Source organism: Athene noctua, chromosome 15, assembly GCF_965140245.1.
Source record: "Athene noctua chromosome 15, bAthNoc1.hap1.1, whole genome shotgun sequence".
NCBI classification, from domain to species: Eukaryota; Metazoa; Chordata; class Aves; order Strigiformes; family Strigidae; genus Athene; species Athene noctua.
This window is the reverse complement of record NC_134051.1, coordinates 8884190-8909613: the sequence shown is the minus strand read 5'-3', so window position 1 is coordinate 8909613 and position 25424 is coordinate 8884190. Positions and strand designations below refer to the sequence as shown.

Genomic DNA, 25424 nt, shown 5'->3' with positions numbered 1-25424 from the left:
CACAGTCAGATGCTTTTTCTGTACCTAAAAGTATTTCAGAATTCCTATTTCTTCACCTAGGTTGGGTGAACGCAGTTCACTGTGCCCTGAGGGTGTTTAACAGACTACAGTCCTGATACTCGTATTTTGGTCTGATTCTGTGGGCTGAAGATACGTTTGCTTATAGATTTCCCTTTGTTTCAGATTAGAGTAACAACAACATACCTCATGATTTTCAAGAGTCTGCCTTTTTCTTATGTTTTGGTACCAGTTCTGGAATAGATACCTGGAAAGCCTGAAAATTTAGCAATGAGATGATAGAATAATTTGTATATTGCAGGAAATTACAAGATTTTGACGTTTGGTTGCATTCTGAATAGAATATTAATAAAATGTATTTCAGGTTAGTTTTAATGACAATTAGATACGAATCTTTGAAGATTTTATTAGGTGATAGAAATTAAAAATTCTCCTGAAGTCTTGAAAACTAAATGTTTGATTTATGAAAACATTTCTAATTATTTTTAAATATGATTTTACCAGAACTAATTCATGTCAGGAGAAATTTCAGTTTTGCTGACATGCAGCTTTCTGGTGGGAAAGTGAACTAACATCTGACCAGGACTGCCTGACTGTGGAGCTATCTGGGCACAGCCTTATGCCAGGAATTAATTTTTTTTAGCCCTTTGACCATTGATATGATACTGTAGTGCTGGGAATTTGGTTTTTGTCTTTTCCCGACTGAGCTACATCTTATTAAAATAATTTTGCATTTGTTCTGAAAAATTTCCATATTTTTTATACATATGTATAAACTCCCTTGTAAGAAATCAAGCCAAACTCTTTTATCTTACTGCCCCTTTCATGGAAGTCTCCTTTGGCCATTTTTATTTGTGATTTTGCCTTTTCCCTTGATTATGTATTGAGACTTCTGTTAGACTTTTTGGTATTCTGTCTTGCTTTTGGTTTACAGTGTTCATCTTTGGAGCATGAAAACTTTGTATTTCTTTATCAAGGGAGGCAGTTTTTCTATAACTATATTTTCTTTACATTGTTAGCAATTCCAAGAATTTTCCTGAAATAAGAGCTTTCACTGCTTCTTGTAAGATATCATCATGAGTAATCCTGAGTCATTTAATTTTACATATTCTAAAATATCTTTTCTGAGATGGTCATACTGACATTTGTGTTCTCTGTCAACATAGTATTTAATACTGAGTCTAATGTTGTGTTTTCCCTGCTTTCCAGTGAACAATTTGAACCAAAAATATACCATTATCTGAATGTTTTCAATCAAATATTTAAACGCTAGTATGGAAGATGATTATTGACTTTTCAGTTAAATGATGTAGTCTTCTGCAGAAATCAATTTTCCTTATATATTCACCAGCTGTATTTAAGAACTCGCATTTGGCTAGCACTTGTCAGGATTTAAAATAGAAAAATCTCTCATGCAGTGTCTTTCCTTAAGAGATCTCCAACACTTCGCACTCACACTGGCCTGTTTTTAAATACATAAAAATTGACGCACAGCTGTAGAAACCTGTCACAGGTAACTCAATACCTGAAGCAGGCAGAAAAGGCGAAACCAAGCCAAAAAGGAGAAACCAAGCCCTCAGTGTTGTATCTGTCCTGCTGGACTGTCATACCATTAAGTAAATCTCTTCAGTTCACAGGAGTCTACTTTATATCTCTAGGCTCTAAGAAGCCCGTGTGTCACGCATATGTCTATTTCCTAGGTAGGTAAATAGCTGTACACTTCACTTGTCCATGTTACTTTTGGTATCGCACTGTGAACTGAAGGTCTTGCTCAACCCTGTCTTGAACACGTTCCCATGAACTGTTGACATCCCCCCTGCTTTTTCCTGATGGGTGTAAGCTGATTGATATAGAGAACTGAAGTCTCCAAGGCATTTCCCTTATCCCTAAGGAACCCCTTAGCTTCCAGCCATTGGCTTGTTGTCGTCAGCTCCATTCTGCTTCTGGCAGTAGTATACCCCAGGAAAGAGCACAAGTCTTTCTCCTTGTGAATTAAAACCCACAACTCTGGGTAGCTAAAAATTCTTCATCTTTGTCTTTAGCCTCGTGAATTTTGTTTCCACTCTTCCTGCATGTTTGTTGGCTTCAGAGAAGAGTCCTGACATGCTGTTTTGCCAATTATTAGGCCTAGCATAAAGGACACAGCCAGCATAAAGATGAACCAATAACCAAATTGTATTTGATACAAAAGGGTCAGTACATGGGTGAGCGCTGGGGGTACAAACAAGTCAGTCAGATTATACATAATCAGCATCAATCCCACTGACCCCAACAACGACACCGCACGACCAACAATGGGTGGAATAAATGGTGAAATGCAGTCTCCTATAGAAGGGACGGGAGACAACCGAGTCAACAAGCCAAACACATCAGACCAAGGAAGCCACAGACTGAATCTCTACACAGCCCGCGTTTACAAAGGCCAGACCTGACTGGAGCCCAGTCCCAGGGAGGCGGGAGGTCCTTCCCCAACAGGGAACTCTGCACAGGGCATCCACCTCACACACAGACACTGCCCTGCCTGCAAGTGGTCCCAGCTTTTATCCCTCAGTGGGACACCTGACCTTGGGTTACTGACTGCAGGACACTGGGGCTCATTTACCCAATGGCTCTGTCTGCCAGGCCCCACCCTGGAGGGAAGCCTAAAGGGAAACTCACCCCCCCTTTGGGAAGGGCTGTGGGAATCACCCATATGTCAGCCTTAATTTGGGGCTGGGGGTTGAAACCCCAGCATTTCATATGCTTTTCATAATTTATCTTCCCCATTCAGAACCAGTTGCAAACATTCCCTTTAGAAAGCTGTTTATGGATAGCAGTTGGCCTTCCTCTGGTAATTTCTCCCTCCATTTATTTCTCTATTTCTATTTTATTTTTACATGCTGATCTTTGAAGTTGCAATGTCTGTTTTTCCTGTGGAGTTCCTGGATCTCCAGTCCTGGGTTTTGCACAGATAACCTGATCCATGGTATATTGCAGGAGCTGAAGCTGAAGAGATTTGGACATCATGGCTCTAAGAGCTGTATAGATTTTGCTTTTCTGAGAGGACTGAAATTGGCCCCCACTGAATCCATGGCAGTAATAATCTCATTGTTTCTGGAGGGCTAATAGCAAGAAGCCCCCTAGAAGACAGTAACATTATTTTTGCAGTGTAGGTTATTGGCTTTGTCCCAAGGCTATGGCAAAACTGAGACATGGAGCCTTTTGTATACAAGAAAGCTCTCAAAGTTGTAACCAAACCCTTAAAACGACAAGACATGGCTGCTCAAAACTGGAAAGATGGGTACAAGAATACAACTGTTTTTTCAGAACTAAATTGTTGATTTTTGGAAGATTGCTGATCTCAGGAAAACCCAAGCCTGGTAAAAGGCTTGATCCTTTTGAAAGACTACATTCAGCTGAGAGACCAGTCTCTGCTTTCCTCCCAGGAATGCAAAATTACAATGTTCAGGCCATATTTTGGAAAGGATTGGATGTGAGCTGTACCTTTTTGCATGACATAAATGAATTAGAGAAGCTAATCAGGCACCAGAGTGTCCTCAGGTCTTAGTTAAACATTGAAACAACCACAGTGTGTGCTTATGATGAGGAGAGAGGATTTCTCCTCATCCATCCCCCGCCTGCAGAGAGAACTGCTTCTCATGTGCCTGTTCTCTGTAGGTTTGGCCAGGCTCTCCCAACCTACCATTGCTATGACACTATATTGCCACAACTTGGGTTACTCTCACCAGTCAAGTGCTGCCGGTTTTAGCAACATAAAGGTTAAGTGTCTAGGCTAAGTTCATCATCTAGACTCCTCCATAGGCAGTGGAGAACATTCAACACCTCCAGAATGTAATTCATCCCATCCAAAAATAGATGTCTAAGGAAGAATGAATCACTCTCTGGGGGCTGGTACACATCTCTCTGTTCACTGATGATAAAAGAAGTCTAGACAATTACCTTAACCTAGACATCCAGCTGTAAGACACCTTCAGCTGTGTGAGATCTAGCTATGCTTTCAGGTCCCTAAAGACAGATTTCAAAACCCCTGTTCGAATGCGAAGTAGCTTTCTGATTTCCCTGCAGCTTTCAAGCTGAAGTCACTTTTGACAATCAGACTTCTGTCTCAGTGAGACACATATGGCAGTTTTACCATAACTGAATAGCTTTTTAATGAAAGGTTTTTTACCCTCAGTCCCATCTGGGAGTTATCCATGAGAAGTTGATGATGGTTTGAGGACTATTTCTTTCTATTACTTGCTGAATCATTGCCACCATTAAATATTGCTGCATAATTTCCTCACAAGGAGTCTGTTCCATGTAGATAATATTCAAAATGTGGTCCCCATTGGTTACTTTGATTGAACACATGCCACACAGCATGTCCTCCATGAGCAGGAGCACAGCTCTTCAGCTAGTAGTTGCAAAAACTCATATTTGTGAGTTCATTTCTCATGGTCTGAAATTCATCTCTCATCCTTACTCTTGCCTTCCTATGAGCTCATTTGTTAGAGCATTTGGGGAAAGACAGACAGGGAAAGGCAGTGGATGACTACAGAAGGGGAAGGGAGAAGGCAATAGAGTAACAGGTTTGTAAGGAGTTGCAGTGCATCCGCGGAGCCCCGGAGAAGGAGGCTGAAGTGGAGGCAGCTGAGAGGAGGTAAAGCCTCTCACATTGGCCACACGAAGAGCTGCCATATCCATCATTGCAGTTCCTCACTGCCCACCCTGCCCCATGGAAATGACCATTTCAGGAATAAAACTGGCAAAGCAGCCCAAGGTGCTTGAAGATCAGCTGCTCCCCTTTCCAGCCCTTAGAGCAAAACCACCTTCAGCTGGTGTTTCCATGAAGAGACCAGACAGTGAGGGGAGGCAAGCACAGCCAACTCCAGCCCCAAGCAGCTGTCCTTGCTTCCAGAGTTGCAATATCTGTTCCTGTGTGATTGCAGAGCAGATAGGTGAGGATGCTGATGTCTCTACTGGGACAACATGGTTCACCAGCAGAGGTGGGCAGACATGTTGCTCCATGGGCAGGTTCAACTGTTAGAGGGGGAATTTCAGGGTTCCAGTCTGTCTAAAGCTTCCATCCTAGGCAAGTTAGAAGGAGAAGAGACTACTCACCGTTGGTGGCTCTGCAGAGAAGAACATCTTGGTTCACCTTGAAATACATGAAGATTTAATTCCTTTGATTTTTGCTTTTAGATTATTTTTTGCCCTTGCTGTTTTAAAAGATTCAATTCAACATGCAAGCATAGTCTTCAAGGAAAATACTGAAACATTTTGACCATTATGGTTAACAGAAAACATTCCTTTTTTTCAAGATGCCTTTTGTCCCTCTTTCTTGTGAGAGGGCAGTAACTTTGGATGAATCCTGAAATGCTTTTTTTTGTGTGTGTATGTGGATTTTCTAGCTGCCAGAAAAAATCATCTGCCCAGTGATGTTACAGGTGTCTCTTTGCCTCCCCTGCCAAGACATCTGCCCACTGCTGCCTGCAGGAGCCCTCGGCGGAGTCCGAGCTGAAGCGATGGATGTGTTTCTCTCTGGGAGTTCCCTGCTTCAGTCCTCACTCTGTCAGCTCTCAACGCAGCCTGCCAAGATTCAAGCAAATATTCAAGAAAAGGTTGAGGTATTCACCGAGCTCAAACTATTGTACAAGAAATACCCTGAAGCAAAAACAGAGCTATGAGACACTATCACACAGAGTCGCTTCCCCCACCCCGGCAGGCACCATGCCGTACCAGACAAACTCCTCCAGATAGGATCCAGGCAGAGATGTTTGCTTAACACAGCAGCTCTTTGAAAAGGCAAATAAATGGACAGTGAAGCTACACAGACATGTCACTGTGCAGCGATTTCCGTTTAGCATTTACGTTTAGTGCCAGGAAAACCTGACTCATGAATATGAAATCAGAAGGAAAGGAAGAAAGTAGTTGTTCTTTATTAGAGCTTTGAATTCGGCATGTGGTGGAAATTAGCATTAAAAACCGCATAGGTTAAAAAGAGAGAGGCTGGCTCTGATGATCCAGGAGGCTTGAAGACCCGAGCTCTGCAACCAGGTGATGTGCTTTTGTGGGGCACCCTCTGCTCGCCGGCTTTGCCCACGGGGTGTTACTGATAGAGAAGAGCCCTGAAGCTCAGGGTTACCCATGATAAGGCTCTTGCTCGCATAGAGGTGGGGGAAAGCAGGTCCTTAATATTCTTGGAAATCCTCCAAATTTACACTGAGGCAATGGCAGGGAAGAAGAGATACTTAGTAACTATCAGAAATAAGAGAAATAACCAACAGCAACCTCCAAGGGAAAGGAACAACATCAGATAGAAATCCCAAGGTTTAGAAAAGGAAGCTTATGTTTAGCTGAGACTTAGTGGGGTCAAAATGAAGGAGCCCACAGCCCCAGTCCTGCAGGTGGGATGCCTGTCTCTGCCCCACACCTGCGCTCCGGAGCTGAGAATAGCCCCTGTGAACCTGATCCAAGCATGGCTCCCTTTAACACAAGCTGTCTTTCTTCCAGCCATGAAGGTGGGACACCATCCTTCTTTCTGCACCTGTTTTGCCTTGCAAAAGATCAGCTCATTCTACCTCCCCCTGCCCCAGGGAGGGATGTGGGTCAGAAGAGCAGATGCTATCACAGCAAATATTTTTGATGGTACTGGGAAGGAAGAAGCCTGTAGAGACATTGCTGCAGGGCATCAAGGTCTTGATTTCCAAAACAGCTCTTTGCATATAACCCTGGGAGCAGCTCAAGGCAGCGAGGAAACATGCCATCCCTGCTATTGTCTTTGTCTGACGCCGCCCAGCTGTGCTGTATAAGTACCCCTCTATTTCCTTGCATCTTGGTAATTCCAGCACCCTTAAAATATTACGAGAGCTAATCTACCAGCATGGGGCACAGCAGCTCGCAGCAATAGCAACACATTGGGCTGATACTCCAGGCCTGGGGCATGCAATGTGCCATACCAGTGGCTGCAGGGTGGGCTGGGCAGGCGGTTGGATGATGGGTTGGGTGGGCAAGCAAGTGTGCGTGGGACTGGGCAGATCTGCCAGGGTGCTTCTCACCCAAGTGCCACCACTGCCCTTGATGACAACACCCGATCGTGGCTGTTATGCAGACCCAAGCTTTGCCCTGAGGCTGGGCCATGGGAAGCTGCCTGGCAGGACTCTTCTCCACCTTGGGCTGGCTATGACAGCTTCAGGGAGTCGTTAGCAAGCAGGATGAGCTTGACGTGAATAATTAAAATACCTGCTGTGCTTTTTAAATAGTTCAGAGCCAGCCTTGGAGCTGTGTGTGTGAGCAATGGCTGCTGTCTTTGGAGAGGCCTAAAGAAAGGGAGGAGGGACGATATCCAGTGGGAAATTAGGGGCTCAGTGCTCCTTCTGGCAGGAGGAGGGATAGTGCTGGCAGTTCCCATGGGAATGTGGGTAGTCCCTACCCCTGAGTGGAGACAAGAGGCTGACACAACTCTCATTGCTGATGAACAGGCATCTCTGTGCAAAACTCTCCAAAGTCTCCTCTATGCCAAAGGTTTACGAGGTGGCTGAGCTCAGCACCTGCCCTTCCAGCCATCCCAGAGCTCTCACGCTGGTTCAGGTCTCCAAAACCACAGGGTGAGGATGTGGGGCAGGGGGACAGGGACAGCACCACAGCCTTGGGGGCAGCAACTCACTCCATCAGCACAGGCAACGTGGGGCTCCTCGCCTGAGCACACGTAGGCGGAGCCTGGGCAGGATGCGCTGTCTTTTCCAAAGATGCTGTTTCCCCAAGATATCAATTAGACACCGAAATGAAAACAGTTTCTGCATGAACAATTAACAAAGAGTTTCCCGCAGTCTCTCGGCGGCCAGACTCCCTCTGTTCCTGTGATGCTGTTGCTACCCCCAGCTGCCTCTGAGTTTTTATCACAATAGCACTGAAGGGGCCAGTCCCCCACCACTGACGAGCTTCGTGCAATGGGGGAAGATATCAAACACCACGTCAGTGTCAGTGCCTGTGGAGTGTGGAGCTGGGAAACTGTAAATCATCTCTTCTTGCGAAAAAATGGGTTTCTAGGCAGGGGATGGAGGGAAAAATTACATTCCCCGTGAGTTAGTTTCAGATTGAATTAAACAATTGGTTGACCATAGATTTTATATATATATATTTTTGCCATGGAGAGCCCGGGCAATTCCAAATTGGGGTCACTGTGCAGTGATTTTTTTTCCTCCATTTTTTTCGTTCAGCCAATGATCCAAAAAATCTGTTATTTTCACAGCTTTGCCATAAATACCTCTAGGGCAGGCAAAAGCCAAGTTTCTAGTAGACACAGGAAAAAAAGGCCATTTTGGGATGGGGGCATCGCATGGGGAGGGAGGGAGGGAGGGAGGGAGGGAGGGAGGGAGGGAGGGAGAGAGGTGTGTGCTGGCAGCTTTGCAGCAGTATACAAAAGGCATCCTGACATTTGGTCCTTTCCCTGGTCTCACGTGGAAGGGGGGGCTCCTGCCTGCCACCCTCACCTGTGGCCCTTTGCCCACAAAAGGTGAGGGCTCCCAAACTGAAGATCAACAAATTAGTCTTCTTCTCCCCTTATTGCAGAATGCTATCCATCTAAAGATTTCCTTTAATTTAGAGCTGTGTAGAGTTTGAAAAGCCCTTCAAGTTCACTTGGCCTGATGAATTGGTAATTGAGTGTACCTGGATGTCGGTGCCGTCTTTGCTTCTCTCTGCATTTGTATCAGTCTGTGTTTGTTTTCCCGAGCTGTAAATCACTCAGAGCTTGGAGAGGCTTTTATCAAATCCTTCTAGGAGCCAGTCGCTTTCCCTTTCACAAACACATTGCTAATGCCACGTGGAACCCACTGGCTTTGCTGCTCATTTAAAAACAATGAGGATGTTATTAAATGGGGAAAAAAAAATTTCCTTAGCAACGGGGGGGAAGGAGGAGGAACAGAATTGCTCCTGTCTCTCTGGTGCTTGCTCCTTTGGTCTAATATCTGTCCCATTGATCTCCTAATATGCTCTGCTTTGAAAGCCTGATTTATTGCCCCGTGCTCTCTTATCTCCCTGCGTGTCTCAGTCCGTTAAAGCACACATTGTTCTCAGCTTCATTAGCAACCAGGCAGGTCGGCTGCCATCCCTTGGTCCAGCCTCATGTGAGCAGCGTGCCACCTCCTGGGCTGCAAACTGGTGTCCACTTTGTCTGCAGGATCTCACCTACCCTGGCCAGCCCTAGGCATAGAGAGTTAAGCACGTGGTTTAAGGGAGTCAGGTTCTTCATCTTACGGTCTCCAGGTTCTCCAGCATGTCCTTGGTGTCCACCTCTCCAGGGGTCTCTGACAATACCTGGCCCTCTCCATCAGCTCTAGAGGGACCACAGCTGGCTCTGTTCCCATGTGACCCATATCCATGGCTGATATTCAGTCCAGTGAACCTGCTCTAACGCTGACAGGTTTGGCAAAAGGGAATTTCAGATGAGAGAGGTAACAGTCCTGATTTGCAATTCTTGGAGCTGTTCTGATCCCTCACCCAATGGAGGAGCTGAAGCAGCACCACGTGTCTGGCATAACCCATCAGCACAGCCAACGTTCTGAATATCGATTGTTTTCAGTGAACTGTTACAGTGCTATTTGCTCAGGGGAAAAAATAGCAAGTTATTTCCATTAACAAAGAAATGTGAGAACTTTGCAATCTACTTGTGGACATTTCGTGAGCATAAAATGAGGTGAAGTTTGCCAAAGTGATTATTCATTACGAATTGTTCATTCAGCGCTAATTGCTTGGGTCTAGCTGTTGTTAGAAGGACTGTGTGATACCTTTGTAGTAGGCAGTTAAGGTCAGACAAGTGTCAGTAGAAATGACTTCATGTTAAGTCAAGCTTTTCTTTGGGTCTAATGGTATATACCTGCTTAGCTTAGCAAGAGAAGTAAAAGATGCTGCCTGGCTTCTTGTTGTCACCCTGCAGCCCAGCTAGGTAATGGAGAGGGAATTGTGCCTTATTGACACCCACTTTCTCTGTGGAAGGAATAATTAAATTCACCTGCAGAATCCCCATCTTCTCATGCATGGCAGTGTGCAACTTCCCTGCATATTAGCTAACTAGATTAGAGATAATGCATGCCGGGATCATTGATGAGAAAGCACAAGGTAGAAAGGATCTGGCTTGGCTTTCAAATCCCATGTGGTATTTGCAGGACTTACACTTAGGAAAAGCATCACTTTTTTTGCTTCTAACCTGACAAACTTTTTCTGAAAACCCAGAGGAACAAGCAACAGGGAGCCCCACTGTCTGTCTTTCAACAGCATTTTCTGAAATGGAGCTACACTTTAAAGTCTCACCAGTTCAGTCTTTCACTTTACAGAATATATGCCCATCTCTAAAATACCAGGTTATTTTTTCTTACCCCCATAATATTCTCATCTGACATTCACTCTCCTGGAAATCACCAATCCAACATTCACTTACCTGCATTCAAATACCTGTCATTGTTCTTGTGCTACTGTCCTTCTCCTTCCAATTTAGAGATTATATTTCATAACTGACCTCCAACTACCTATTGCCTCCCCGTGACACTTCTCACCCTTGTCTATCTGATTGATTAGTCTATTATGCTCTCCACTCTCCTGATGACTTACAGATTGCCCGGTATCTGTCACAGGCTTGCTTTTGTTCTGTAATATTTATTCTTGGAGTTTTGCAACACCCTCCAGCTGCCATTCTCTCTCCCCGTTCACTGTCCTCCGCCTACCTCTCTTGTGAATGTCTGGTTTGGAAAAAGGAGAAGAAATCTTTTGCGAAAAAAAATCCTACCTGCTGCGAATTCACACATACACTGGTTAAAAACCACATTTAAGATGCTGTCATTTTCAATGGGGCTCTTTATTTTCTTTGCACCATTTGGAGGTAATAAAATGTCACCAGATCAGACTGGGATCAGTGACATGGTTTAGAGGACAGCTTTCTCCAGAAAATTTCCTCACCTGCATAAGTCAATGAAACAGCAACAGAACAGGGAGCAATGTTGTGTTTAAAGATGCGTGTAGATAGGAGGGTTCTGCCTCTGCTGGGGGAGAGGTCTGGGACGTGTCCCGAATCCATCCATCTCCCTGTGCTTGTCAGAAGTTGTCCAGCTCTCTGATATTGTTCAAGGCTTGTCCCAGCTCTGTCCATCACTCTGACGTTTAATTAACTGCCCTGTTCTCCTGGATTTTGCACTGGATTTGTGTTGTCTTTCTGAAATACCTCTTAGGTCATGTCTGAATATTACTAACAGGAAGAATAATAAAATGGTTGTCACGAATATTGCTATTACTGTTATTATGTTGATCATAATAAAACAAGACATTGAGTATCACAAAGATGAGTACTGTTACGATCAGTGTCACTTCTTCTTGCTATACTGGTTGTCTCACATCACAGGTGAGCAGGAGCTTAACAGCAGTGGTAAGCATAGAGAGCCCTGGCCAGCCAGGCATCGAAAAGTAAAAGAAAAACAGAGAGGTGGTTGAAAGTGACCAATGAGCACAATAAAATCACACTTAAGATTTAAAAACACATTTATGAGACAAATTCCCAGGTGTAGGGATTATTATTAAGCTTATTAAAATCTCTGTGCTGGGTGGCGGGTGCTGGTGGTGGCAGTGACTCCTCACCCCTCCAGGAGCTCTGCATTGATGTCTGTGTGGTACCATCAGCCCTGTGCATGCCCAGAGCTATCCATCTTCCCTACATCTCTTTCAGTCCCTGTCTGGCATTTGTCCCATTCTCCTTACTTCAGTCCCAGGTCCCCTTCCAGCATTTCTTACAGTCCCTCCTCTGCTGGTGGGTGGATTTCTTTTCCCTTTTAGTTACTATGTTGAGCAACTGATGTCATTTGGACCTCCCCTTGGTTCTCTTCCCATTCACATCTGATCCTTGTGTCTCTGTGTCTGATCCACGACTTGAGTAGCTGTGCTGTCCCTCAGATGGTTTCATGTTAATCAAGCCATCCATCAGTCTTTTATACCCCTTGATGGAATTCCTTCTTATGTTTTCTTTTTTCCCCTTGCAGTTCAAATACCCGGCTTGGTGACCTTCTTGTGTGATCCCGAATGCTGCGTGCAGCGTGCCTCCCAGCCCCTGCAGACAACAACTAGGAGATATTCATGACCGTAGCAGGAACCAACACACAGGCACAAAGGTAAGGGGTGGCTTTGTCAACTGCATCTCTGGAGTGAGAGAAGTAGCTGGTGTGAGACGTCTAGCCATGGGAGAGAGCCGACGGGGATCACGTGGATGGAGCAAGTCTCTGGGGAGGGTTCAGGTGCCTGGAAATCTTCACCCAGGAGTGGATCACGAAGGGAAGCCTCATGGCATTCATTTCCAAGAGGGAAGAGTCTGGCGCAGACATGGACAGCAGTCCAGGGTTGTGTTTCTCACATTGCGTTCTTGGGGTGATTTCTCTGAGTTCTGTCCAAACATGGACCTTCCTGGGGAAAGCCTGGGTGGCTGAGCTGCGGCTGCTGCTCTCCTCAAATTGTGATAGCAGTGAAAGTTATCATGGTTATAATCTTTATTTTTATTTTTTTAAGATTGAATTCACATTATTAAGATTTAAAGAATATCTCCTGTTAAGATTTGAGGAATATGGAAAAAGTGCATTTTTTTCCCAAGATGAGAAGTGCAATGTGTGCCTCCATACCAACTTCTACAAAATTGTATTTTACAAAACAGAAGAACATCAGGTTCATGTTGTGCTGTAACTTAGTTTTCTAAGACCAGAGTTTTCCCTGTGTTCCCTGTTAAAATGACTAGCTGTGCTGGGCACTCAGAAATTTTCCCCCTCTTTCTCATCTCCACCTTGACATTATGGAAAGGGTTTTCATCAATCCGTCGAAAGAAAGAGATAACTTTTGTATAAAAGTGCACAGTCGACAGGGTTGAGTTTTTTGGGTAGTATATAATTTTTTTTTACACTGTTATTATTTAAAATATGCTTTTTAAGAGGACAAAAGGGAATAGTTTAATGGAAACAAATTTCTATAGCAAAATGTGCAGCTGGATGAAAAAAGATTATTTCTGTTATTACTTGGGTAGACAGGTGAATTTGGAATTTGAGTACAAAAGGTGTTAGAAAGTGTGCTTAAACTTCTCTTCAGTGTGCTGTTGAGATTGAAAAGAGTAATTTTTGGAGAAAAACTTTTCTCCAAGCCTCCATTTCCAGCATTGTCAAGTCTATAGCAGCGGCCTTTTCCCACAGCTATTATCATGTTTTCACCTTTTCTTCTTCCACCTCATTTGTCCTTTTTTGAAGAAAATGTAGTGCTGGTGAAAGGCGGGCAGGTCTGCAGGCTGGAGCTGGTCTGGCAGGGAGGAATGGTGGGGCTGGAGGTGCACTGAAGGCCAGAGGGGACCAAGAGGTTACAGTCCCTGATGGGAGGGGGAAAAGATGGACAGTCTGGTTTGGGGGTGGTCATTTTGAAAGCATCTACAAGTCTACAGTTCTTGAGACCCCCTTTCCAAAGTGACTTTTAACCAATTAGGAACCTAAGTGTCATTGAAGATAAGCAGAGCTTAGGTGCTTGGGTCCATCCAGGCAGACACACATATCTCAGCAACACAGACAGATAGACAGCGTTGCCTGTCCTGATGGATCCAGACCCAGAGCCAGGCAATGAATTACAAATATAAGTGCCAAAACAGCATGCTTGGGACACAAAGGATAAAAGACAGTTGTGTTATTTGAGCTGATAAGCCCTGCATCTCAAAGATGCTTGCATCAAAGGCTCCTGCAGAGTTTTCACAATTGAGTGTTATACCATCCAGCACTGAGTTACAAAGATGTAAAATGGGACTTGCAGAGAGAGCTTCATGCCTGCCACAAAGGAGCAGAATAAGAGTTTGTTTTGAGAACTGTTAGGCTGAATAATTTGGGATTGGTCTCCGTGGACACTGTGAGATATTGCTCCCCACAGAACAATGATTGCCATTAATGCCTCAGCTCCCTGCCTCCTTCCTCCTTCTTCTCCCCAGCCTCTGCAAGGGCTGGGTCAAATGCTGCCCAGCCAGCATAAACAATATTTCCCCCTTCTTTGGTAATTATTATGCCTTCTATTAATTTCTCATAAGCCTTTTCACAAGCAAGAGGTATTTTCAAGGGTTGCAAGCATTCATCTCAATGTACATTTCCACAGCCATTCTCCTTGGGAGAGCTGGAAAGCTAATTTACTTTATTAGACCAAATGAAAGGAGCTTATGAAGGTAGCCCGTGCAGCATTGTGCAGGGCATCAGGGATCTAGAGAGGAGAGTCTTCTGAGATTGCCACTGAATTTCTTGGAGAAGCTGAGAAGTAGCTGAGCTGTGTAGTTGGGCACCGTTCTTCCTTACATTGTGTAGGCTCCCTTTCAAACAGCCAATGCTGAGATCTTCTGCATTGTCCCATCACTGCTCTAGGCACGAAGGCTTAAGAGCAGTAACATTTGTAGGGAATCATAACATCTCTGTATTGCAAGCCTGGAAGTGGCTGTGCTCGCGACCCTGGATTGCTCATTTGGGGACCAGGTGCCCAGGTGACTCCGTTGAAGGTCCACATGATGGGCAGCCCTGGCCAGCCTGTCCCTGATGTTGGCAGGTAGCTGGCAACATCCGACTGCATGGACTGTCCTCTGAGCAGCTTCATGCAATGTGCAGATGACTAAAAATCATCTCCTGGGCAATTCATTTCATTCATCAATTAAATTGTTTGCTGTGAACAGTTTGGCCCCATCCAGCTCCAGAATTTCAGCCTTGTAATTTTGCTGGCAGAGGACAACGGTGCCATGTCCGTGAAATCTGCCTGCCAACTGCTTCCCATGCTAAGCATTTTCTAGGCTAACGATCCTGAAAACCTTGCCAGCAGCCCCAGCTCTGTCCCTTTCAGGGCAAGCCACTCATTTAAACGTGAGCACCTCTAAATGACTCCATCTGCTAAGTGACGTTAGTAAAGAAAAGATTATAGCAGGAGTTATTGCTGTGTCCTCGGGTTATAACCCTGTTATAAAATGGGCTGGAAGAACAAGGGGACTGTGAGGAGCTGAGGCTCAAAACCACCTGGGTGACTGTCAGCTTGATTTATTTTCTTGCTCATTAGATAGATTAGAAAACTGGCAAAAGAAATCATTGCCCACTCTCAGCTGCTTGGTAACCTGCCACATGGCACAAGATGCTGGCTGCAGGGAGACATGTCTCCTTCCCACCTCCCTGGCCCCTCTACCCCGGCACTGGGGCAGGGGGGCAGGGACACAGGATGGGACTTGGGTCTGCTGGTGTCACACATCTCCTTGGCGGTCCTGTCATCCTAAACCACCTCATTGAGCCATCTGGCTGACTGCTGGCAACCACTAGTTTTGCTTTTCTCTAATACTGTTGATTTTTGAATAGCAGCATTTTCTAGGTGAAAACAGCAGTACCAGTATTGCTTTTGAATACTAGCTGTGACCTCAGAACTGTTTGTTACCCTCATTTCACAAATCAGACAAACTAAAGCAAAGTAACTGGCTTGTGGCAGTGTTGTCAGCCAGGACCTGCTGCCTTCAGAGATGCTGGTCAACATTTTGGACTTTGGTATTCAGGTGACTTTTGATCAGTCTGCCTCCAGCAGCCACCCTTCTTTCTTATGAACCTGGCTAATTTTTGTCTGTCAGAAGGCTGGAGATTAATCGTCAGACTTGCTTTAAATCCCTGGGTAAAATTCACTAACCAGGAGGTCAGACTGCAGTTACAGTGCCTTCTAACCTAAAAATTCAATGAAATCTTCAGACTACATAACCAAATGTTAAATTTGGATAATTTAAGCCATCTTCAGTATGTTTAGCTACATCTGATGCACTTCCATAGTATGAAACGAGGCCACTGTTATACACATAGTATTTACATAGGAAGAAAAGCTTCCAGCCAGGATGAGCTATTAAGAGATTGCAATGCATTTCTCAGCCAATGTGGAGGAATCCCCGCTGCAAACAGATCCTGAAACCGGGGGAGAAGCGGGGCGGTTACCTCCTGGGGAAGGACATCTCGGAGATCCCACATCGCCGTGCCTGTGCAAGCAGTTAGGGCAATACCTGCCCTGCAGATCATGGTTGGAGCAGATTTTCTCTGCTCTCCACGCCCCTTCTTCTGCCCATGGGAATTCTGCGCTGCCCGCACAGGGTCCTTGTCACCCTGCCTCTGGCAAGCGCTGGGACATGCGTGTCCCCATGGCTCAGCCTCCCGCCCGGTGTGTGCCCGTGCGTGCAAATGCTGCCAGGCGGCACAGGGCGGAGAAGAGGGGGCTAATTCCTTCCTGAGATTCACAAGGAATCGGCTTATGGCCTGAAGCTCTGATTACTCTTATCTTAGCCTGCATGATGGTAACCACATCCTGAAATTACCTGGCTTTTTTCAAAATCCAGGAGCTGGGTTGGACTCACCTGACTGACATGAGCAGCCCTCCTTTCACCCCCATTGAGTTCGAGAGGGGCTGTGAGTTAGCGCAGACACAAGGCTGAACGTGGGGGAAGAGGTTTGAACCCCCAAATGCATTTGGTGGGAAGTGCCTGGGTGCGATGCCCAGTCCCACCTGCCAGACGCGATGGAGCCTGGTGCAGAGCAGCCCCATCAGCCCCTTTCCAGCCGCCCTGCTGGAGCTGGGCACTCAGGTGGACTCACCTTCTAGGATCCTGGCAGCTAGCGTGCTTCTGAAACAGCCAGCAAGGGATAGATGCTGTCAAATAAAACACTGACTGAAATGTTTGGCTGATGGGATTAAACTGTGAATCCTACCTGTCTACAGCGCGAGATGCGGCACCGCATGCTCCCACCTGAGCTGCTCCCTGTCTCCCACTGCTGCCCGCCAAGCCCACCCTGCTTGGAAATTAAAGTGGGGAAATCAGTGGCCTCTCGGCCACTGATATTAACACCAAAATGGCTGACATGAGCTTTGAAGGGATTTTAATAACCCCCTTGCAAGCCTGAATTGCCCGCGTAGCATGAGGTCCGGTGTGCATTTGGAGACCTGGTGCTGAGCCGTGCATCAGGGGCTGGATCAGCTCCCCTGGCTGTGGATGTGGGGCCAGACCCGCTCCAGGAGCTGTGGTGGCTTCTGCCGATGCAGCCCCTGGCACAGAACCCTGGCAGCTGCCTGGATCCCAGAGAGCTGCTGCTCCGGTACCCGCTGCCTGCAAGCGTCCTGCCACCAGCGGGTCTGCAAGGGGCGTGTGAGCTTCCCAGCACCGGGGACGCTGGTCCAGGTTACCAGATCCATGGGATATTTTCCCCTCTGGGGCAGGGTATGGGCTGCTGCAGGGCGGTGGGAACCCTCTGGTGTCATGAATGAGAACAGCCCCAGCCCCTGCCAGCACGTGGCATAAAATAGCAGCCTTGGTTTAGCAGAGGCCTGTGGAATCCTAAATGAGATCATGCCTGGCCCAGCTGAGACTCCAGACCAGTGTATGAGAATCTAGCAAGAAGATTAAAAGGTGTTTCCAGGCAGAAGAGGGTATTTATTTCTTTCTTTGTGGCTGAGATGCGCGTGGTGTGGGAGTCACAGGGACAGTGACCTCCCCTGAGTACCTGCACGTGGGCAGTGCTGTGTCGCCATGGGGCTGATCCTAGGGACAAGACACTGGCCAGAAAAGCTCCTTCTGAGATGCAGGTGGACACATCTGATTTCCCCTCTTGCACCAGGAAAGGGCATCCCAGCCGGGCTGCAGGCTCAGCATCTTCACCGCTAGCCCTGCAGCTGCTCTGCAAAGAGAAAACCCCACATTTTCCTCCTCTTTTATGAGAGGAAAAGCTAAGAAAGATTGTCAGGTGATTCTCACATCTTCTGGAAGATGAAGAGCTGGAAAAATGCTCTAAAGTTACTTTTCCTCAGTCAAAGGTCCCGAGATCTGAGTGAGCAGTGGAGTCTTCTTGGCCAGTCACAAAATATCAGCACCGTTTGGGTGAAGAGTGATGGTTTCAACTGCTGTCGAAATCCACATGTATTTCCAGTATGGAAACAGGAACATCCACAGGGATGTGGACACTGGATCACAGCTGGGGTGGGCCAGCAGCTTTTCCAAGTCAGGTTTAACAGGGGCTGTGAAATCATCAGGCACTTTAAAGAACTGAGGACTAAAAACAACCCCTTAAAATAAGTCCGTGATAATGATTGAGTTATATTTAAGAGGCTCATTCGTACTAAGTAAATGCAAATAGTTTACATGGAAAATATTTCCCATTAAGCTCATTTCTACATAAAATGCTAACAGATTGAGATTATGACTCTAATGATTATTTTTATTGCTGGTTTGCATTTAAATGGCATAAATTTCCCCCTACTGTTCTCTCTTTGGGTTAAATCAATAAAACCTATTAAGAAGGTTCGTCTTCCTCTATGATTCCTCCTCTTTCTGTCTCATCTCCACTGGTGCCCTTTTTATCCACCCACCACCAGAGATTTTTCAGAGCTTCCTCCACGATATTGGTGCTGAGGATTTGAATATCCCCTCCGGCAGAGGAGAGTGAATTTGGTCTTTCCCGAAACAGGGGACTACAGAGGAACTCAAGTGTTGATTCCTTTCCTCTATTTGGAAAATCCTTAATCTCTTTATTGCAAGGAGATGTGGTTGGAGTCAGCTCTTTTCTCTTCTAGCCTCTCCCCCCCTGTTTTAACGGAGAAGCTATACCTGTCTGTATACCTGTACCTCCTCAGCTGTGGATGCTCTTGTCGTGCTCCTTCAAACAGTGGCTGTGGCTCACTGAGCAGGTGCTGGATTTCTGTTTGGAGAGGAATTATCCTGGTATATACACAGCGAAAGCCATTAAGATGCTGACCTTTAAATTGGACTTCTTCCTGCTCATGTAGGGAGGAGGTGGGTTGAGTGCCCAAATCTTATTCATTTTAATGACAAATCCCTCACATGGAGGCTTTGAAATGCTCAGCATTAATGCAATTCGCCTGCCTCTGCTGCAGCCTGGCTTTACTGTGCAGGGGATGTCTCTGCTTCTCCTGCATAGTGACAGACCCTATAGATTTGTTCCATAACTACTGTGCCCAGGTACCATTGTGTATAGATTTGTGAGCTTTAGGGCCATGCTGGTGCAGGGATCTCCATGCTCCTTAATCAGTATCTCTGACCTTTCTTTCCTCCATTATTCTCAGCCTGCAGCATGGACAGACGCCCTCAATTTGCTTAATTTGCATAGGTTTCATGTTATCCATGTTTTTGCTTTGTCCCTGTTATCCCATTACCCTGGATAATCAAAGTTGGCTGTAATAGAAACAGCAGAAACAATTTGCTTACCCTCCTATTACAAGATATTCCCCCTACTAAATCTGAGAATACCTGCAGTTCTGTGGTAACGCTAATTAACTGTGCATACATATAGAAAGTAACGGCACTGGGATCCTTTGGGATGATGGGGATTAAAGAAAGATAAGATACTTCTCTTTCTCTGTGTTTCAGTGTCCCTACCCTCAATGGAAATTGCTTAGCACTTATAAAATTTAATACATGGTGGGGGGAGTCACTGACTCAGCAGAGAGGTGGAGTTGGAAGGAGCAGATTTCCCTGCTAGCAAACCCATTGTGAAAGTAATGCTCCTCCCCAATGTCTTGCTCCTTGTCCCTATTCCCAGAAAGGGGTAGGATGGGTCAGTCTTCACCCCATGCTGTCTGCAGACCTTGGAGCGCGGTGGTGCTGGGCAGGGTTGTGCATGGGCACTGATTCCTCAGGGCTGCAGCTATCCCCCAGAGCTGGGCTCCAGCTTCATATGGGTGGCAGGCCTCCTGTCCAGCCTCAAGGGCTGGTGGCAATAATGTCTGTAAATATGAATGCCTGTTGCAGTGCAGGGTACCTGCTGTCGGAAGTGTCTGTTGTGTCCATCAGGATGCTCACATATCCTTCCCGCATCTTGGGCAGCTGATGCAGCAGCAGTTTCACAGCAGGCCAAAGTCCTGGGGAAAATAAGGAATACGGTAATGAGAGGAGGAAAATCATCAGGAGAAGGGAGACATAGTGGCAGGACAGGTTGCTGGTAGTGTCCCAGCTACCCCTCTTCATGTCGCACTACATAGCGCCATGGGCTCCAGCTCACCACAGCCCATCTGTGAGGATACGCGGGGAAATCTCCCACCATTTGTATGCAGCATCCTCTAAAAGTCTCACACGAGGCTTTCTTCTGAGTGTCAGCCAAACGAAGAGTGACTTACACAGCCAGGCATGCGTGAAGGACTGTCAGAGATCTCCATGCAGGAGAAATCCCACTCAAGTCCACCCACCAGCTCCTCACCGAGCTCCCCAGCTCCTGTGCCAGCAGCATGGACAGACGCCCTCAATGCACCTCAGAGGAGCAGCTGGGACTGTCCCTGGAGCCACCAGCACAGACACACTGTGACCCTGAGCTACTGCCACCGCCCGGGGATGAAAGCTCCAGGAGGGTGGTTGGGCAGCCCTAGCTCTCCCCACACCCCTGAAACTGTGAGGAAGCTGTTATTTCTCTGTGCTCTGATAATTACTGTACCTTCGATGCAATACTCATGTTTGGGATTTTACCACATCTCTCATCCTCCAGGTCTGTCAAGGAGCTTTATGCAGCAGCCATGACTCAGAGAGAGGCGTCAGTGGAAAGATTCTGTAAATACAGCCAGCAGCTGTCGTGTGGAGGGTATAAATAATGTATACCCACATATATACGCATGACCTACAAGTTCAGGACCTTCCCTTCCTGAATGGCACCAACTCCTTTAAAGGATCTCTGCATCATGCCATGGCTCTGGCCATGCTCAGGTTACATAGGTGGCCCTCACATCTGTCCAAGATATATGGAGTTGGGCAATAGAAGGGCTGATACGGGTGAGGGCTTGGTGCTGCAGGTCCCTCCTTGTCTGCTTGGAACAATGTAATAACTCCTTCCTTGTTGCTGAAACCTTCACTGCTTATTGCTCACCATCGTTTCTGTGTGTGGTTTTAACACTACAGGTACCAGAGTGCTTTGCTCTGCTTGCCAACCTTATGGTCAGTAAGATGCTTTGAAACTGTGCCCATGGTATTCATCCTTTAAAGCAACCCAGGTGCAGGGAGCTGTAAAGGGCTTTTCAGGTGCTTGGGTGCTAGCCAAAGAGATTTTCTGGTCAGGGTCCAACCGTCTGCACACGGAGGGGCTGAATGGAGCCGTGTGGCGCCTTGTGCTGCAAAGGTGCAGGTGCATCATCCCAGCAGAGAGCTCAGTTCTGAAATACATTAACCTCAGCAGAGGAAGTGGGGAGTCTCAGGTTTGAGTGCGGGCTGATGTCAGCCCTGAAATCAAGCTCTTTGTCATATTGCCAGTCATCTGAGACATTTTGGTTCTGATTAGGCAGTGTAAGCTTTAATTATAAGAGTGGGTTTGAAAATTAAAATATAACATGAGTTTGAGTTGTGAGAAGGGATGCTTGGGATTGGAGATGGGACAGTGTATCACTATGGGCAGTTGGGAATTTCTTGTTGATTTTACATAGCTGAGGCAAAGGTAAACTTCCTATTAACTTCCCTGAGAGAGTTCATAATGATTTGACCCTTAAAATTAAAGATCTGGAGCTAAGTGACTGGGCTACCAACTCCAGCGCAGCCTCCGCTGGTGGAGTTCAAGCAGCATGATGAAACAGCCAGCAGCTTTCAACAGCAATTGCACTTGGTGCTGTTCTATCTCTTCAACTCCTGACATCATTTTGAAAAAAAAAAAAAAGGCAAAGGTTGAATTCACAGGCTTTGTTTCTCTCCAGTTCAAAGGATAAAACAGCCTGGATTTTAATTGGCACCGAGTTCTCCAACTGGTACCCAGGACAGTCATGAAGACTGACACCCAGCCAGCCAGGCAGAGCAGCAGCCGAGGTGGGGAGGGCGGTTTGAAGCGCTGGGTGCCTGCCACCCATCTGCAGGTACGCAGAGGTCTCCTGACCAGCATAGCACTGCCCTGGGGGCAGAGGACCATCACTTCATTTCTGATCATTAATACAACGGTCTCTCTTCTGGTTTCCTTCCACTGATCTTTGCTGTGCACAGTCCAGGGGGAGCCACGTATTGAGTGGTTTGTGCTGGAGATCACAGCACAGAGATTATGAAGCTGTTTGCTTACCTTTTGCATTTCCTGATGGTACAGCTCAGCCTGGTCGCACACCTCATCCCAGCACCAGGTCTGGAGCCCACAAGAGCTGGTGGAAGGCAGATGTTCCACAAGCTGCTGGCAGCAGGGGCTGCATGCCCCTATGGGGAGAGGCAGGGATAGATAGCTCAGGCTGTGGTCACCCTCAGCTTAACCTTTGGGTGGGCTTTGCTAGGGGAGCCCTGGGAGATCAGGTCCCAGCCAGTGAAATCCCCTACCCTCCAAGGGTAGGAGGGAGACTGTGGCACTGTGCAGTGATGCGTGAAGCATGGGCGTACTTCAAGCACAGGTGGGGTGGGGAGCAGAGCGACCCACTTCAATCAGCACAGTCATCATCCGTCCCAACGGGGCTTGGGGCTTTCAAATCCCTTCTTGATCGAGATCTAACAAGAGCATCTTTCCCAGCTCCCTTCTCCTCTCCCCAGGAGCAGGTAGGCTCTCTGGACAGCAGCTCCAGCTGACGATTTCATTAATGCTTAGAATGGGGTCCCACCTGCTCCTCTCTGCAGTGTTCACCGTCACTCCCACCTTTCTAGTTGCCTGCTTTCCTTGACCTCAGCTCTCCTTCCTGAGCTGGCTCATGGCTTTGCATCCTGTAGGCTTCTCTTTCCGTCTTTCCTGCTCATCTATGATCTGACTCCAGGAAAGTGCTTTTACATGTGCCCTCTGCTCTGTGCTCACTGTGCTGCATGCAGATACCTGCTTTGCCCCAGGAGCCTTTATCATCTCCATCAGCATAGTCTCAATATGTCCCATGCAAGACAAAAACCTCAGCAAAGCATTGTCAGCCGGTCTGTCCCAAGCCAAGCTGTAGCTATTAGTCCCAAAAGCCCAGTGGGGCGGATATAGTTATTGCTAGGAAGCTTTATATTTACCACGGCCTTTCTGACCTTACAGTAAATGCATTTCAGAGCCCAAGAAGTGTAAAAATAAACTACAAGGAAATCAAGACAGCTAATTAGCCAAAGGTTACTGCTGGGCTCCGTGACTGTCAGCCTTTTTGAAGTTCTCCTTCACACAGGCAGATGTGTGTGCAATGATGCTGCTCCTTTGAATAAATGTCTTGGTTTCCAGAGTGGCTTCATAGCTGGCTGTGACTAAACTCAGGTGAGGCCTGTCACAGCAAGCCTGGACAGGATGCTCATGTCCTTTAACCTCACACTTCTCCAGCTCTGAAGAGCATCTCATCTCGTAGAGTGGCTAATCAATGTTGCGCTACCTCCCAGCACCTCATGAGCAGGGGTGAGCTGGGAGGTGAGGAGAGGCCAGAGAGCTGCCTTTCTGCACAGTCAGCCCTCCGTCCTGGAGATGGCCTTCCCTGCTGGCGTCCCTGCCCTCAGCACTGTGGTCACAGTGGAGGAGATTGCTGGTCCGCCAGCCCTGGCTGAGCCGAGGGCTGCATCGGTCATCCAGGGTTTGGATGGTGCTGTTGGAGTGCTGCTCCTTGGAGATGAGGAGCCTGGGGAGTGCTGGAGCACGTCCCCAGCACTTCATGGTCTCAGCCCGCATGTCCATCATTCCTCAGTAGTGCATATTTTCCTGAGGATAAGCATCTTGCGTAGAGTTGCAGGTACACCAGACATCACAAGAGGAAGGGGAGCAGGGGTCCTGGCTGAGAGAGGGGTACGACTGCCATGCCAAGAGAGGCTGAGCGGGTCATGATGGAGGCTTGGGGGAACTAGGGCACTGTGGTCAGTGGGGTATTTTGTTCATATTTGGTCAGGAGACTTCTGGAGCAGTGAAGGCCTCCTGGGACTTTGGGCTGTGTCCCTTCAGCCCAGCCATCCTCCAGCCCTGAACTGTGGGAGCTTTCTCCTCCTGGTCTCTGAACTGCTCCACACAGGGATCAGGGAGGGTTTGGGCACAGTGACCTTACAGGTAACACCATCATCATCTGAGCTGCCCTCTCCCTTCTCCTCTTGGGTTTTCCTCCTTCCCTTGTTCTGCTTCTTTTGAGCTTCATTTTCCCTTGGAAAACCCTCTTACAGCTCCCTCTTCCCTCTCTGCAGGTTTCTCCTCTTTCCCCCTTTTCTCCTGCTGCTTCACTCCCTCCTGCTTGCAGCTCGTGCCAAGTGTCATGTGTTTGCTCAGCATTGCTCCTCCTGGAACAATAATTTGCTGCTCATTTCCTTACAGACTTTGCACCACGAGTTGGGGCTTTGTGTGCATGTGTGTGTGTGATTCAATTAAACAAAACACAATAAAATCAGGGAAAACAGAGAGAGACACTGACAAACAGGAATTCCCCACTCTCCGAGGGCTAAGCCTGTCTGCCTGTGAGCTCGGCCCCAGCATGGCTTTCTCATGTCGCCACATGGGTTTGCTTGTAGCAGCCCTCCAGATCTTGTGCTTGGGGTTTCCATCCCTCCGCTGGGACCCTGGGATGGCAGCTACTTCTGCTCCACTGTCAGGAGCCGGGGCTGCTTCATCAGATGAGAGATGAACCTCGAAGGATCTGGCTGTTCACTTCAAATAAGCCCTGAAATGCTGAGGCGTCTCCAAATGCTCAGCCTCCTCCATCCCTCCTTTCCCTCTGCACAGCTCAGTCCGTGCAGACTTTGAGATCCTTCCTATCTCCCCCTTCCCTCCTCCAAGCCAACAACTTCCCTGCTCACTGTCCTGCCCTATCCACGCCCCTTGTCACCCTCCTGGTAACAGATTTTCCCCCTGCTAGGACCAAGCTTTCTCCCAAATCACACATTTCACTTGCAGTCCAAGCTGAAAAATAGCAGCCGTGTTGTGGTGGGGCTTTTTTATCTTGGCTGGCTGGTGGGTTTCCCTCCCACTACCCTGTGCCCCTCTCTGCCATGCCCTTCACTCCCTTGCTGCCTTCCGGCCTTGTTTTCTTTTCCCTTTTCCCCTCTAATCCATTCATAATGTGAATGTATGCTTTCTTAGCATCCTTTGCTCCCAGTCATCTCCCTGGCAGGTTTCTCACCTCTCCCCATGTGCGCGGGTGTGGGTGGCTCTCTCCTGGAGAGACTGTTTCTGTTCAGTCGTCCCCGGCTGGCTCCCCAGCTTTGCAGATTTATTCTGTGAATCCAGCCTCTTCCCCCAGTGAGCAGCTCAGCTGTAAATCTGACTGCTGAAGTGGGTCAGTGTAAGTGGAAGGAGGTGGTCCCGGGAAGGGCAGAGGGAGAGCAGGCATGAGAGGCCACCAGTGCCAGATAATGGGGCGGGTGGGAAAGGAGGAGACGAGTGCGATGCTAAAAAGTGAAGATTTCAAGGGTTTAAAAAATGTATATGAAATGTGATTAATAAAATCCTGGCACTCAATACCTTCTCCTTAGGAAAAAATATTGACAGGAAAAGTGACTCCCAGCTTCCAAC

General features: G+C 47.2%; 1 protein-coding gene across 10 annotated transcripts in view; it reads left to right on the top strand.

The window, feature by feature from the left end:
• Positions 1 to 25424, top strand: part of ELFN1 (extracellular leucine rich repeat and fibronectin type III domain containing 1) — a 110176-nt gene that overhangs the window by 48502 nt on the left and 36250 nt on the right. For all 10 annotated transcript variants that reach the window (XR_012634589.1, XM_074919147.1, XM_074919139.1 and 7 more), the window contains one exon: positions 12021 to 12149. The gene's annotated coding sequence lies outside the window, so the exon portion shown is untranslated. The remainder of the gene's footprint in view (positions 1 to 12020; positions 12150 to 25424) is intronic.